Consider the following 16584-nt stretch of genomic DNA (forward strand, 5'->3'; position numbering starts at 1 on the left):
AGCACCTGCTCCATTGCACAGGACATGACGTAACTCCTGACAACCAGCTCCCAACTCTGGACAAAAGACACCCTGAAGGCCAATCTGGAAAAAAACACATGATAATAACCTCAATACTTCGGAGACTCAAGCACTCAAATCACCTGGAAAGGAACTCGCCTCACTATGGAAGTATAGACGACAGACATGTGGAAAGAGCTGTGACCCGATATCAGCAGTATCTACTTCTTCCTCCCAGAACTATTTGCCATGTCTGCATGAAGATCTCAAAAATCAGTCTCCTTGGTCACCTATGGACTCACCAATGACCTCTCTTTACTGGAAAATCATCATCTTTGTATTGAGGGACTGCCAACAATGAGGATTAGGTGCATTTAAGGTGCATCCACCAGCAGCTTTATGATGGGAAGAATCCTAGAGCTCAGGAAGGAAACTGTCGATCGCATGAAAAAAACTTCTTTCACTTTCTCCAGAAAAGTCAAAGCAGACTATGCCTTGATGATCAAGCAAGTCAGTCATGGTACCCATCAAATTTAAGACAGGTATGGGTGTCTGTACCAGAAGCACTCACTCACACTCTCCTTTCGCCTTATAAAGTGGGTGTTGGGAAGAGGTGCAGAGGTCTCCTTGACCTTCCAGAGAAAATGTTCTGGATTAAGTGAGGGAGAAGGGGGGAAACGAAGGCAGAAGGCAAGTACCACCCACCAGAAAAGAAGATTAAGTTGGAGCCAGATGGGACAGCTAAAAGCCCAAGACACATAGGGTGACTGATGAGACAGGCAGTCTGTTCCTTCCCTCCACATAAGGATTTACATAGTGAGATATCTAGAGGCTGAGGTGGAAATCTTGTGATGGTCCTTGATGGCCAGAGTCAGAGCTGAACCCCCACAGGGCTGGCCCACCTCCAATTCATGATATCATTGATAGTTCTACAAAACACATCACCCCATTTACAACATGGTGGTTCTTGTGCAGCACAAAATTTACAAATGTGTCAAGATTACATGAATTTTACAAAATAATACGGTATGCTTTTGCTTTTGTTCTGAGCCCCAAAGTGTTTGGCACACTGCTATGTTATCAAGTTTTGTACTTTGTGCCAGTTACTCCCCAAGGTGTTTATGTGAAGCACTCAGGCAAAATGAACATAACATCTGTATTCTATTTGCTAATGAGCAATCATCATTTCTACAATTCTCCAACCAGGGATTTTGCTGCTTGGAATACTAATGCCATTTAAAAAAATTAATAAAAAAAATGTTCCACTCATCAGTACTATAGTTACTAAAATACCTTTGCACTATTTACAGTTCAATGTTATTTCCATTGCTCTTTTGTATCTTAACAGAATTAGGGCTTTCAGAAAGAAACTTTGATGACATGTATTTAATGTATTTTCATAATTAGCAACATTTGTACAGCAGCTTTTGATTTAATTACTTTTTATCCACACAGATGCAAGCTTTTTAAGAAACCGTTACAAGAGTTATTCAGACACAGTCCTCTGAAAAATTCTCCTCCTTATTTATTTTTCAGATTGTGGTACCACTGAAGCATAGCTATATGCAGCAGAAAGCTATAAAAATACAGAGTACAGCCATTGCCCTACTAACTTTACAATCTAGAACAATGCACGGAAGGTGAAAGATGATGCAATGGCCTCCATTAGAGGAAGGTGAAGGCCCAATTAATGTGGCACCTATCAGTTACTATTATAGGAAACCCAAACTATGATCATTGGTGCATTAGAATTGCTGGCTGAATGAAAGGCAGTATCTTAAACTATTATGGACAAGCAGCAGCTCTCAGCTTGACTCCATTCTCACTGTAGTGCCTGCACGTTTAATACCAAGTTTAGATGTCATGTACCCTTGTATACATCAGAAGTAATTCTACCAAACTCAAGGAAGCTAACAAAGAAGAACTGAAACTGGAATCAGGAGACTGAAGTCTATGAGAAAAATTAAAGTGACTTATAGAAAAGATTCATTTCCAAACTTGCAAATTACTAGCTAAAAATCAATCTTACCAAGCAGGAGAAACAAGATTAAATGAGGAATTTGAATGTGTAACTACCACGTTAACCTATATAAAGAAACCTACTGTAATGTCAGAGCCTTGATAGGGAGCAAGAGAGGAAAATAAACTTGGAGGACATAAGAAACTTGATACATCAGTGCTATTATAATATACTACCCCTAGGGTAATCAGGGGTCAAGAAATAAGTGTGCTTTATTTTTTAAGGTTTAAAAGTCTGAAGTTTCAGATACATAGAAATAAAACTTTTTAGTGTATTTATTTATAGCTATATAAATACAGCAAGTATAAATACAGCAATTAAAAATATAAATAAAAATTCTTAATGCACCTGAAACTTCAGACTTTTAAACCTTAGAAAATAAAGCACCCTTATTCCTTGACCTCCGATTACCCTAGATATGACCATTAATTTTTCATTATTATTATGCACATAGTTCAGACTTTCCAGAGGCAGTTCTGCTGGCTAACATCATGGTATTCTGCTACAATGGTAGCCATTTCCCAGTAAAGACATCTTGACTGTAGCATTTCCTTCCTTAGTTCAGGCAGGCTTTCTATTGCTATGGCAACCAGTAACATTTCACATACCACAGTGCACTATATCATGTATCACCAAGACAGAACAGGAAATGCCATACTGTTCTTAAAAAGCCACCTTCCTCACAAATATAACAAAAAGATACCCTCACTTGTAACGTGAATTTAGGGTGAACTACCCTGTTAACCATGAAGACATCCCTAGCTGTACATTCACAAAAAATTACCTTCAGGTCCCAGAAGTACTTTAATTGCTTCAAGAGCAGCATTTCACAAAACAAAATACAAATTTGCCTAGTTTTCCAAGCAGCAGTTGCTCAATAAAAGCCCTTTTTCATTCAAGTTATCTACCCTTTCCAGCAGTGCACAGTCAAGAGCCAAATCGGAAGTGTTCCCCACCCCCACACACTTTATAATAAAGCTTCCAACTAGTGAAAGAAATGAAGTAAACCAGAATATAGGATCTCAGCTGTGATCAGAGGATCTCTCATCTTCCAACTCACCACACCTCAGTTTATGTTAAGTAGGTCAGCAATCAACTGCCCTACTCCAGGGATTATTCGCAAAAGCAATCATTAAAAATACTCCCCCTAAACAAAAGCAGATTCATTTCTGTTGCCAGTGGCAGAATAACCTGGAAAACTTCCCAGGCATCTTCAGCATGCAACCTTCATTGCCCAAACAGGAAAGAGAATGCATGAAAACCTTGAGACTTGATATAATTCTTGAGTAATTTTATCTGGGAAAAAGAACAAGATCCAAAAATCTGTTTTTGCCCATTTGATCACCACAACAAAGTAATGGATTTTCTTCCCATCCACACCCAATTATATTTGTATGCATCATCATACCATCATGACATAGGTTGAACACAACACACTGAATAGTATTCTCTATTTAGCAGTTCAAAAAACATGCAAATACTTCAACTGTTATAGGTTAATTTAAAAAAATACTGAAGTACAGTACTACCTATTTAAGAGCACAGATGCTAAAAGTTACATGTGTAGGTATAAAAATATGAGGAGAGTGGAGTGAGTACCGTTGTCAGTAGACATGCCTACATGTTCATTAATGCACTGTAGTAATGGTGCATTAAGTATAGTATTTGTATAACCAAGTACTAAATCAATGTGTAGTAATCAGTGTTACTGCACAGTAGTGCTGGCGCATGCCTCTTTAGTGAAGCCACTGCACAGTAGCCTAATACTGCGCAGTGGCGTATTAGCACTCTTTCTGCCAGGACACGCTATTGCACAGTATTAGGTTACTGCACACTTAACATCTTTTGTCGATGCACCCAGTATGTAGCTAATTTCAGCACTAACAGCAAGTACAAAAGATCTCATTGTATTTGTGTTAGACTATACAGCAGCAGCTTTATGGTAAAAGAGAAGCACCAATCTAAGCTTAATGACAAACTGATTTAAAATCTGGTTTATTTCAAATAATGAATTAAAATTACAGAAATTGGCCAGGTGATTTGTAGTTAATTTGATGGTATATTTTTCCCCAAAAAGGCCCAAAGAAGGGAAACCTCACTCATTATCAAAGGAAATAGTTAAACTGACTGTATATTAAATGTACTAAGTAAGCAAAACGCAAAACCAGAAGAAAGCCACCTCTCTCTAAATTCACACTTATCTTTATTTATGCATTGGGACATCCTTTTTGAAAAAAGGTAAATATTTAAGATAATTTAATCATTAGAATTATTTATATTAGAAATACTAGTGATGGCACATGGCAATTTTTATTCTAATTTAAATAAAAATGGATGCTTTACTTCCATTGAGAAATCATGGGAGGAAGACTGGTTATACCTACTACAGCAAGGTAAAAAAACAGCTATGAAAACCAAACTAAACCAAAAACTTCTCTCATAGTGCAAATTATGTTGTGTTGTACAAGATATTGTAGAGGCACTGCAGTCTGTCAACATAACAGCACAGTCCATTTATCAGATAACTATTTCTTAAGTTTTAATTTTAAATGAAGCAGCTTTGTTTATATTGAGGCATTGGGAAAACTGATACATGTAAGAGCTATTTTTGTTATGTCAAGAAATTTTTCAGTCTCTGCTTTAAGCCAAAATTCCTGATTTAGAAGACGAGTCTCACAGTGAAAGTGCCAGTGAGGAAGTTCAGTGCTTCATGCTTAAAAAGTAATATCTAAATCCTGTAAGCATGGGAGAGCAGAGAGAAAGGGTGGAAGAGGGGGGGGACAGCAGTCTACCATTACAGCACTAATGAACTGTGTGAGATAAAGAATTTGCACCATCATTCTAATATTATAAAAGCCTAAGTCTGTCTGTCCATAGTGCTTTATTCGCACTCCTATTGGCTGACTGAAACAGCCAATCAGAGCATGAAGAAGTGTTCTGATAGAATGCAACCTGCTGCCATGATGGTGGGGACATGGGAGATGGAGCAGGGGGGCGAGGCCAGCTCCCCGCTCTCCTCCCTGGAGGCGGCAGCAACTCAGCAGACACCCGGCTTCCTGCAAGTAATGCGGGGAGGGGAGTGGACCTGGGCCCAGCAGGGGGGGTGGGGGGGAGAAGGGGAGCTGGCCCAAGTGGGGGGGAAAAAGTTGACCTGCTGCGGTAGGGGGGGCTGAAAGAAAGAGCAGGCCCCCTCCCCCATACCAGCCCCAAGTGGGCGCGCTGTGGTGTTGGTGGTGCCAGGAGCAGGCCTGGATGGGGGGAGTGGGGAGGCCCAGGGCTCCCCCCACCCATCATTCTTAACAGGCAATTGGCTAGTTTTTACACATGCGTGTATAACTGCTACGCTGCTGAACTCAAGGGAGTTTAAGTGGTGAGAGACCAGATTTGGGTCCAACCTACAAATTACTCCCCAACACACAAAGTGCCCCACAATGGAGCTACACACATGCGTGCAACTTTGATAATTGTAACATGGAGCTGTTTGTTTACTGAAAGCTACAGAAAAGGTTGAACATTTTATTTACTCTTTATTTTGTTTTCACTATAACACAGATCATTTGAAAGAGGACAGTGGGGGATATGTTTAACTAGGGTAGAACTACATCTTTGTATCTACCAGCCAAAACACATCAGAGGAGGAAATTCACCTCTTTGGACAGCAGGCCTTTACCCTTCCACTAAAGCAGCAGAGAAATATTAATGCCTGCCAAATAGGTTGTTCAAAGTCACCAGTAGGAATGTCTTTAGGGAGTCAGTGAATCAATATTGCTTCTAGCATCTCTAACTATGGCCCTTTTTGGAAACAGTGCTACTCACTTTTGACACAATGCAGATTTATGTACAAAACTTTCCTTCCAAACATGAGAAGTGTGGTTGGTTTCACACCCCAACAAACCTTGCCCTTCTCACTGAGGTTCTTGGTCCCAAAGAACTTTGACACGACTTATGCTAGTGCCTACCTGTACCAGGAATCTTTAAGTTGTCTTTCAGGATAGCATAACAATCATGCAGGACACACAGCAGTATTCACTTCCTCTTTTGAATGACAAAGCACTTGGTGCCCACCTGACAATTCTAAAATCTGACTTAACAAAGCTTTATTGCACTGTAAATTAAAAATATACCCCTTCTTTTCAGATTAGAGACTATGAAGTAGTGTATATTCTGTAAAGTGGAGATTTTAAACTTGTACTGGGTTTAAACACATCAGGTAGAGAATTTTAAAAAGCCAATACAGGATTCCAGGTTATATACCCTATCAGGTCCTCATAATAGAAGTGCTGATAAAATCTTAATTGAAGCATTACTATTATTATAGACTAATTCAGGGAGCTCTCTTCCTTGTACAAGTAGTAAGATTTTTTTGAGGACTGCATAAATCATTTTACTAAGCCAATCTCTCACCAAGCCCTATAGCATTCTAGTAGTCCAGATTCAATTCTTCAGCTGTACCTGCATTTGGTGATGCTATTTTACAGCAACAGTTTAATAAAATGACCGTCTCTCTACAATTAATGTAACTTTGAATACTGCAAATAAAATCCATGGACTTCCCCCCATAATATTGAATCTCCTGTACTGAGACGACAATTTTATAACACTGCAACATCCACTACAGCTGTGTCAAAGTGGCATAACGCTGATCACTTGTGACAGGAGGCATTTGTACTAAGAGATTTTTGAAAGCAGTACAGTATTTCTTTGTGTGAAGGAGCTGAGAAATAACACAACAAAAATCCTTCTTTTCATTGTATGCTGCCAAACAAAACAAACCCAGAAACATGCTCTCTTTATTCTTTAACTGATGGAAATTACATTAGAGGGAAGTCCAGCAGAAAGAAAGTGCTTTTTAGATTACATTTCATAAAAACACCTAAAATGTAGGCATTTACAAAAGTGCCTCCTCCATATATCCACATATTGTATGATTTCCAGCAATTCTGCATTCCATATCTGTGACAAAACAAATTAAATGCAAATTATTTCATCATTAATATTACCATAAACCAGCAAAGTTTAAGGAGATTCAGAGCTGAGAACAGCATCCAGAACCACTCCCCTATATTTAGATTATACGCTGCATATGCACAATCAAGAATAAGGAGTCTCCATCCCACTATATGTCTGAACTCCGAGTTTTTTTTATCAGTTTCAGCAGACAAAGGTAATCTTCAAAAGGGAAACAATTTGTCCTTATAACTTATTGGCTAAACATGATATCCAGTATAACATGGTAGGTGATCTTTATTATACAATAAAAAAAAAAAAAAAGTAACAAAAACACAGACATAATTAATGGAGAAACTGACCCAGGAACAATTGTCTTTCAACTTAAATTTTCAAGTGTATTCTTTGTTGCTCTCCTTAGTGAACCCTAATTTTCCGCTTCACATTACTAGCAGGACTGGAAATTCCTACTAGTCTTTCAGTGTTTGCTGTGAATTTTTTTTGTCTACCGTTGTCTAGAAGAGCCTTCATTAGTAGTAAACACAAAGCCAGAAAACCACCACAGACCATACGTAAGGCACATGTGATAGAGACAACATTAACAGTGCTCCTCAGTTCACCCTACAGCAGAAGATTAGACTTATGTTTTCAGTACTGTACATTTTGTAGAGAAGATGTTCTCATTATGTTCATAGCTGAAACTCACAGTTCTCCTAAGAGGGTGGACCTTTATGGTGCAGAGCTGGTTGGACAATGTCCATGAAATAATGTTTCAAGAAAGATGATAAAAATTTTCATTACTAAGCACTCCTCCACCCTTATATCCTTGACCAGATATGGTTAGCATGTGATTTAAATAAATAATGGTAGTTGAAATAAGTTATTAGATTACATCACTGAGAACACGGATCTTGGCTTAATTTTTTTTAAACTTGAAGAGCAGGTTTGTATCTTGCATAAAAAGCACTGGCTTTAAGCATCTTCCTTGTAATAAAGATTTTTTAAAGTTATACCCCAGCACTCTTCACAACTTTGCTGCTTTTAACATACTGTAGCTTAGATGGTAGATTGTCCTTAAACGAAAGAATTTTCACAACAATACTCCAAATTTTCCCAGTTTGCTCAAAGCAATAGGCTTCGGTGATACCACTGACTCTATACATGACTCATGGCAAAGCACTTATGCTATTTGTCTCAGTTTACCTATATAAAAAAATGGGGCTAATACTAATTTAGCCTTTGGAAAGAGTTCTAGATCCACAGATGAAAGAAGTTACATATAAAAAGTGACAGCAAGTTATTATTACTTCAGTTCTATTTCTATCCTTAGGTTTCCTTTACAAATTCTGCTATTACTTTAGGTTTTGTCTGTCATTTCTGGAAGGAAAAGAAATGTTTGATTGAAAGATTCAACTAAATAAACGCCACAGGGGTTCTATTCTCCCATTATTGCACATGTGTTGCTCCCATTAATGTGATTGGCAGTTAGACACACTAACATTGATGAGAACAGAGAATCGTGTATAGAAAATATTTTAAGTTGATTAGCCAAAAAGTTCCCATAAAAACAAACTATCATAACGCTATCTTTAGTGTTTCTCTGGTTATATTGGTGTATCACAAGTGTGTGCCCAGGTAAGAACCACACTGCTGTAATTAGAGCTATGGCTGTAATTTCGTCGAAGAGAAGGTTGCATAAAAAATTCCTTGACTCAATACCGAGAAGAATTAGATCAATACAAATCTCTCAACTCTTGTTCTCCTACCTGTTTCAAAACCACAATGAAACCTCAGATTTCATAAAGGATTACAATCAAGAAATCATTAAATGTTTGTTAATACTGGGGGGAAGGACGGGAGTGATTTCTAGATATCAAATTTTCCATTAAAAATTATGTTGTCCTCTGCAAGAATTTGCTTTGTTCAAAACTCTCCTCATGCTATATGTACCCAGATTCCCTACTGCCTCTTACACATTACAACAAGTTTATTCAGCTTTCAGTTTCTTTTCTCTCTGCTTTATCCCTTCCCCCAATACACCTCTCTGTGTTAATTGCTTTTTAAATACTGATCACACTTAAAATTCAGACTCTGACTATACAATTTATATCTCAATGTAACTTGATGTTTAAAGCAAAACACATAATTACCATATATAAAGTTGTACAAATATAATTAAAAATAAAGCTAGTAATTTTTTTTTTTAAAGGGCTTCTGGAAATCATTTAGTAAATGTATATTTGTTGGCTATGCTTAAAGCAGCAGAGATTTAGTCTGATATTTTACTGGAAACTCCCATGTTATGACAAATTAAATAAACAAAGCAACATTAATTCTGACAGTTCCCTTTCTTAATCCAGAGAGTACGTTAGTCAACATTTTTGCTTACACTTTTATTAGTGAATTTTCTCCAGTTTTATTGTTTTACTAATGTGCAGAACTTGAAACCCACCAATGAAAGCTACCAAACTGCAAGAGCTGTTATACTACCTCAGCCACACTCTCAGTTCTTCTGTTTACAGGTCTGAAAAATTATTGTTGCCGTTATTATGATTTACAGATTAGAGCAGTAGGCATTAGTATAGCATTTACTGTACAAGACCTGCAGTTTAGTACCAAGGACTCCACACATGGCAACAAAGAAATGGCTTCACTGCATTCATCACCAGTCACAAAAACACTTTTATTATGATGCATCAGCTGATCTAAATGCCCTCCCCCCCGCTTCATTAAAGTACAAAAATAAAATAATTAAAACCTATATTCAGACTATGCAACACAGGAATACTGTTTTCTCTGAAACAGTGTTGGTACATAGGCATGCACCATTCAAAATGTTTTTCAAATTAACTATTTGGTATGTCAATTCAGGGTTGTCCCCAAAACCAACAGTGATGACAAATTCCATTGTTAAAGGGTAAGAAAAGAAGTTAATTGAACTTCGTCCCTGAAGAAAGCAGGTACATTTTTCCCAAATCACCATTCACAGCTTCATTCCCAGTATGACTTACCTTAAATACACCTTTTAAAACACAAGCATAAATAAGCAGATTTCTGATTGTTTTTCTCCAGTCAACTGCTGCAATGAAAAGCTACCACAAGATTTGTTGTAAAACCACAGTCATTGCCCCCTTAAACTCATTTAAACCTTTGGGCAAAGTTGTTTTTTTTTTAACTCATATGCACAAACCAGGCCAGGATTTCAGGCCTGAATATTTTGGGTTGTTAACATTTGAAAAAAAATGGGGCATTTCTCAGGAAAAAACAAAAACAAGACTTTCATTTCAATATTTATTTTTGTACGTTAGTACTGCTTCCTTCAGTCACCCACACATCAATCACTTTTGGATTGAAGACCCAATACAAAACAGAGTGAGAGTTGTATAGGATTCACATAACTACAACTAAGTAGACAAGCCACAAAATCCTGACTGGCTGCTTAGGCACCCAAGACTCCATACATGACTAAGTTCTTACCAAATAAAGTTACTTAGGCACCTACAGTTTAGCTCCTGCACATGCTGAGAGGTCCTACCACCTCCTTGGCCAAGTTGGCACATCTCAACCCCTATTTCATGCCTAAGATTGCCCATGATTCACAAGCTAGATCCCTAAAGGACTCGCTTCAGTAGGTATGCTTGAAGCATGCTTAAAACACACAAAGCATTAAGTTCAACACTAAGTACAGCAGCGACAGCCAATTTCATTAAAAACTTGCAGATCTGTGGAATTGTGGATTTACCACTTCCACTCCTTGAACTAAGTATCTAAAAGCTAAATGTCACAGAATGTCCCCACAATTTAATCCCTTTGTAAATCTGGGGCTGAATGCATAGACAGGTGACTGATGGAGTGAGGAAGGGGACGGGATAGTCACCAGACACCCGGTTTTGTTGAGAGCTTTGTAAAATGTGTGAAAGTGTGTGACCCATATAGCAGAACTGTACAAATCCATTTCTGTGCAAGGGATGGCAGAAATCAGTTAAGTTTAGCTCCTCTCAATGCCCTGCCATGACCAGTTCAGCTTATAATGGAAAAGAAGAAATCTGATAGGTTGTTCCATTACAAAAGTGATTTTCCATACACTGCTAGATCAGCTTGGCTACAGGCAAACCTCTAGTTAAAGTGGAGAGTGTTCTTTTTAAACATGCTGCAAAAGCTGTAGTCACTTCTACCTCTCTACCACTGCACCTGGTGCACAAGCCCAAAGGCCCAAACACTGGTAGTAAACCCACTACTATACTGCCATATTTGCAGTGAAATGCAGTTGTGACAACTCTTCCACCAATTGACAGCTCTTGAAGAGACCATCAAGAAAAAGATTTTGCAATCTACCTTTGGAAGAATTATATGAAAGGGATCCAATTAATTTTGTGAATGAAGTGCCTTTCCCTTCAGTTTTCAGCTCCAGTTCATCAGCTGGCACTGACATGCTCTTCCCAGCACAGGACATCCAGGTCTCGACAGCCAAGGTGGTATAGGATCCAATGCTATGCCACATCTCCCCAGCCATTATAAGCAGTCGCTGCTAGGGATGGAGGCAACTCAAATGTTCAATCATTTGGTACCTTGGTATGTCTATTAGCAGCTGGCATCCCCAACCAATGCCAAACAAAGTCTGCTCATCCTGTTACCATATGGTGGCTTGCTTAAATCAAAACTTACAGTCCATTCTAGAACTTTACCCAGGTTTAGGCAGCATTTAGGAGTTCTCCTATAGGACTTCTGTCCCAGATATATCTTTTTGTCGAGATATATGACCATCTTAGAAGGTGTGGTTCTAATTGTCGCTTGAAAAAACTTGAAGGGTGAATGGAAGGTAGATCCTTTTATCAAGTCTACACGTCTTCAGACATTTAACTATGGTTATCTTGTGCAGCTTTTACTTGCAGATACTAGTAGCTGCTGAGAAACTACCCTGCCAATTCTGGTGCTTCTCTTACAGAAGTGCAAGTAACTAAATCACAATGGAGAAGTGACCTTGACAGTATTAGAGACATGCGTTTGTCTTCCACTGCAGCAAAATTACCAAATTATTTAGAAGTTGCTATGGCCACTTTTTAATTTTTTTTAAAGCAACCAGAAAGTACGAGCAATTTACTTCCGTTTCAAGAGAGCCTCAAGTTGTTCACAGAACTCAGTGACAATAAGTAAGCCCACACTGTCAAACAGTGCCAACCACCTTAGTCGCACTACAAATAAGCGAGTTTAGCTCACAAAACAAGACATAGTTCAACACAACATCTCAATTTGTCTTCCACTGCAGCAAATTTGTATCCCCTCCCACTAACCCTTGGGAGCAAGAGCAAATATAAGCCCATTAGCTTTCAGTCAGCTAGTGTAGTCTGCTCATCATTCAGTGCAAAGACCAATGAAGTCCTGATGCCCAAGACTTATATAAAGAGGTGACCCATCACCCATCAGACACGATCACATCAAGCAAAGCAAAAGAGAGGGTTGGCAGTACCGAATACTTGTTTAATAGTTTAGTGCAGTGGTTCTCAACCTTTTATGTACCCAGACCCATTTGTAAACATCAGCGGTCAGTCCCGACCCAGTGACCCTCACTCCTGACCTGCTGCCATTCAGGCCTAGCCCCCCAGTATGTGGAGCACAGGGGCACCAGCAGCCTCTTGCAGGCTGGAACTCTGCCAGCCTGCAAAGGAAAAGCCACAATTTTCCACATTTTTCTCCATTAAAGGAGAACCCATTTTTTAAAAACTTTGATCTATTTTTAAAATTTGTCCATGACCCTTTCATATATTCTTATAACCCACTTTTGGGTCACAACTCATGGATTGAGAAATGCTGGTTCAGTGTACCACTTGAACTTAAACTTCTTTAGAATTGCCACTGTTGATGTCAATCACACTAAAAACAGGATGGAAGGGTGCGGACACCAACAAGTACTGACATATCTGGGACTAACACAGAGCCATGAAGCAACAACAAAAGAGTACTTATCTTTTGATGAACAAATAGTTATACTAAATTTACATTTTTTTATCCATTTCACATTTACTTTCCTGATCTTTCAGTCCTGAAAAAATGTCCAACATCTATCAAAATTTTCCTGACGTCTAGCTTAAGCAAACTCTCAAACTTACTGGATTAACTTTTAAAGAAAAACATTCAGGAAGCAAGAATGGAGGAAAGGCCTAGCAAGATAGGGTCAGAGCCTACACAACCTTCTTAGTTGTGAGGCACCCCACATTAGACTCAAGGCACCCCTTGGAAGATGCCAGCTCTTAACTGTCACTTGTTTTTTGTCTGCAGAAAAATAGAGTGATTCTTTTGTTGCAAAGAACTCAAAGAACCTTACCTGTCTTCCGTTGCAAAAGACTCTGAAAGACCACAGCAGGTCAGAATGTTTTTAAACACTCTGAATTCCTTTTGAAATCTCTGATTTTAACTTCTGAATCATATTAGTACACCTAACACTGCTCACTGTCTGGCATCCCATGGCACCGTTGAAAGGACTTCAAGGCAGCCTGGGGTGCCACAGCACCCTGGTTGACAATCACTGGTCTAGAATATGCAAAAGAGTCCTTTTTCCATCTAATTTGTGGATGATGGAAGCACTACCTTAAACTCATCCAGTTATCTGGATTATATGAGAGATACTGGCTCTTCTGGATTGCCCAGACAGGCCACATGTAATTTAAATATTTGGAGCATAGGGGAAGGTTTAAATTCCAAATCCTTCTTAATTCCTCACAAACATTTATAGCTTGTTACTCTCGTGTTCTGAAATATTTGTTCTGGAAAAGTTATCACACTCTCTCAGCCCTAAGGAATGGTGTTACTTAGCTTTCTTTATCATTTATTTCCCATACCTCAAATTGCTGAAATTTCTAAAGAAACAATGGCTTTTACACGTTAACTATGAAAAACTTGATTTTGGTACGGTCAGTGAGGTTGTTTTTCATTACACCTCTTGTTCCTACCTTGAATAAAGCTGCAAAGTAGTAAAGAAAACAGCAACCTACATGTGACTTCTAATGCTCAAGGCAAGGGCTGCCCACTGGTGGTCCATGGGCTGCAGACAACACATAAGGAGGCTCTCACCCAGCTGCCACTGCCCATATCACTACTACCCATATGGCTGCAACAGCAGCTGGAATATCTGGACTCCACCTCCTTGCTCTGCCTTCCCCTTCCTCCCCTTATCCCAGGGGTTGGGGCAGTGTGGCACAGTGCAGGGAGCTAGCTGAAGGTAAATATGGGCTGTGAGCAGAAGGAAGACTGGACTCAGGCAGGGCAAACTGGGGGCGGGGTGGGAGAAGGACTGCACACAAGGGGTTCATCTGCTTGCTCCATCCTTGTATAGCATTTAAATGTAATGCACTGGTAATACAAAGTACCTTATTTTCTAAAGATACAGAAGTTTGGATTTTTTGTGTTTTTTGTTTTACAGAAAGGGAATGAGGTTTATCTCAGTTTGTCTATATATGAGATTTATAAGGGACTGCAACAGCAGTACGTATATGAAATATGGAATTCACTTCTAAAGTACCCCTTAGGAAAAGATCCCACAAAAGTCTCCTAAGTGCTCATTATACACTCTGCATTGTATTTAATGTACAGAATATAAATTACTATTCTGACATGTTCATGTCCCCCAATCATCTACTGTCTCACTCAGAAACACTGTCCCATTCTGAAACCAGCTCCTCATTGTCCTCTATTTGCTATGAATTCACAGGCCCAGGATTGTATTAACTTAGCTATGGTTTAAGAGCTTCTTCAAAACAATCTCTTCAATTGTAAAGTGCATGAACTACTTAAATTAAGAGCTCTGCTATTCAAGTAGTTTAAATAGAGGAAATATTACATGAAATTTCAGGCTTTTAATTGTGTGCACTGCTACAGTAACAAGCTATATACAGACTCACCTGAACACATGTAAGCATGCACATGCAAAGTTTACCCTATAGGTATACAGATTCACTGGGCTAACTGTTTTGCCTCCTGCTGAAGGTTCAGCATTCCTATCCAAAAAAACAAAATAAAATAAAATTGAGGATTATGCTTCACCAGGCTATCCCCTTAAACACTAGCACAGACTGAACTATAGAAATTATATGTATTGCAATGATGTACAGTAGGACCACAGTCACCCAGATATCGTCATAGCTAAAATGCACTTGTCCGGCTTTAGGGTGTTGAAAGGTGTTTATAGCTATTTCATCTTAGTTTCAGTCCATATTTTGAATTCTTAATGTGTAGCATCTCCTTTTTTCCCATCATTAAGTGAAATATTTTACTCTGGCCTGACAGTAAATGAAATGATTCTAGAAACCAGTCTGAAACACTGCACACTGTGTCCACACCTTGTGCCACAAAGTAGAGTTATAGAGATCAGAGCTTTAACAGAGTCTTCTCTACTGCTAGTGCATGGAGCAGGATGTTGCAGTCATAAAGAAATGTAGATCTGTCATAGGGTTACCATACATCCAGGTTTTCCCAGGCATGTCTTCTTTTTGTGTCCTCCCATCTCCATCCAGGCATTTTTTATTAAATATGAACAAATGCTTGGGATTTTGCTCAGCTCAGATGTGCGTGGCATCGGCAGGGCTAGGGGGAGAGAGGGGAGGGAATGCTGGGCACAGCCAGTGCCAGGGCGCTCCAGGTTGGGAGTGAGGGGTATCAGAAAGGATTGGGGGCAATGGGTTGGGCATGAGGGGCACTGGCACGGTCTGGGGGGTGGAGTACTGTGGGGCAGGAGTGAGGGACAGCAGCAAGGCTGTGGCTTGGGAGTGAGGGGGAGGGGAAGGGCATGGGCATATCACTCCCCCTCCTCCCTGAATCGTATTATACCCCTCCCCCAACCGACAGGTGTCCTCTTTTTTGAAAATGAAAATATGGTAACCCTGTCAAGACCTGTAAAGCCTTTTTTGCCTTGAAGTCCTTTTAGCCTTTTTAGCATCAAGGTTCTTAATCTTTTTTTAGCCCCTCCATAATTTTTCTGATTTTCATGACATGCTAGTTTGACAATCCCTGATCTAGAAGCTAAATTCAGAAAAGACACAGAGGAGAGCCTGGAGACTAAAATGGTTGAGAACCACTGATCTAGATCAAGCTAGGTATGGACAGTAGGGGCAAGACCTAACCTTGCTATGGCCTGCTCTTTCCACCATCTGCTGCCCCCTGCTCACTTCCAGTGTGTACTGAGGGGGCAATGGAGGCCCCTGCCACCAATGCTGCTCCTGTGGAATCTCACACCCTGGCAACTGCCCCCACAGCCCTCTCACTAGTGCCAGGAGCATGAGAGGAGCAGAGGGTATGATCCAGACTGCAAAGTACCGTATTTTTCGGACCATAAGACGCACCTGACCATAAGACGCACCCAGTTTTTAGAGCAGGAAAACAAGAAAAAAAAAATATTCTGAACCAAATAGTACCGGTATACTAAAATATTTATTAAAATAAAGCAAAATACGGTAATATTTAACAGCTTAAACTCAACAGTGGTGTTAAGAACCATCATCACTTCCATTAACAAATGAGGAAAGACTTAGAGGCTCAAGCACTTTTCTAGTTTTCTGGAAACCCTAAAAACTCATCATCACTAGTGTCAGAATTTATGAAGCTCTGTTGCTCTCTGTGTGTCTCTC

At 39.4% G+C, this 16584-nt stretch overlaps 1 protein-coding gene across 7 annotated transcripts in view; it reads right to left on the reverse strand.

The window, feature by feature from the left end:
- Positions 1 to 16584, reverse strand: part of FOXN3 (forkhead box N3) — a 319921-nt gene that overhangs the window by 70875 nt on the left and 232462 nt on the right. The gene's annotated exons all lie outside the window — the stretch shown is intronic.

Source organism: Crocodylus porosus, unplaced genomic scaffold (genome assembly GCF_001723895.1).
Source record: "Crocodylus porosus isolate Cpor-Errol unplaced genomic scaffold, CroPor_comp1, whole genome shotgun sequence".
Classification (NCBI taxonomy): Eukaryota; Metazoa; Chordata; order Crocodylia; family Crocodylidae; genus Crocodylus; species Crocodylus porosus.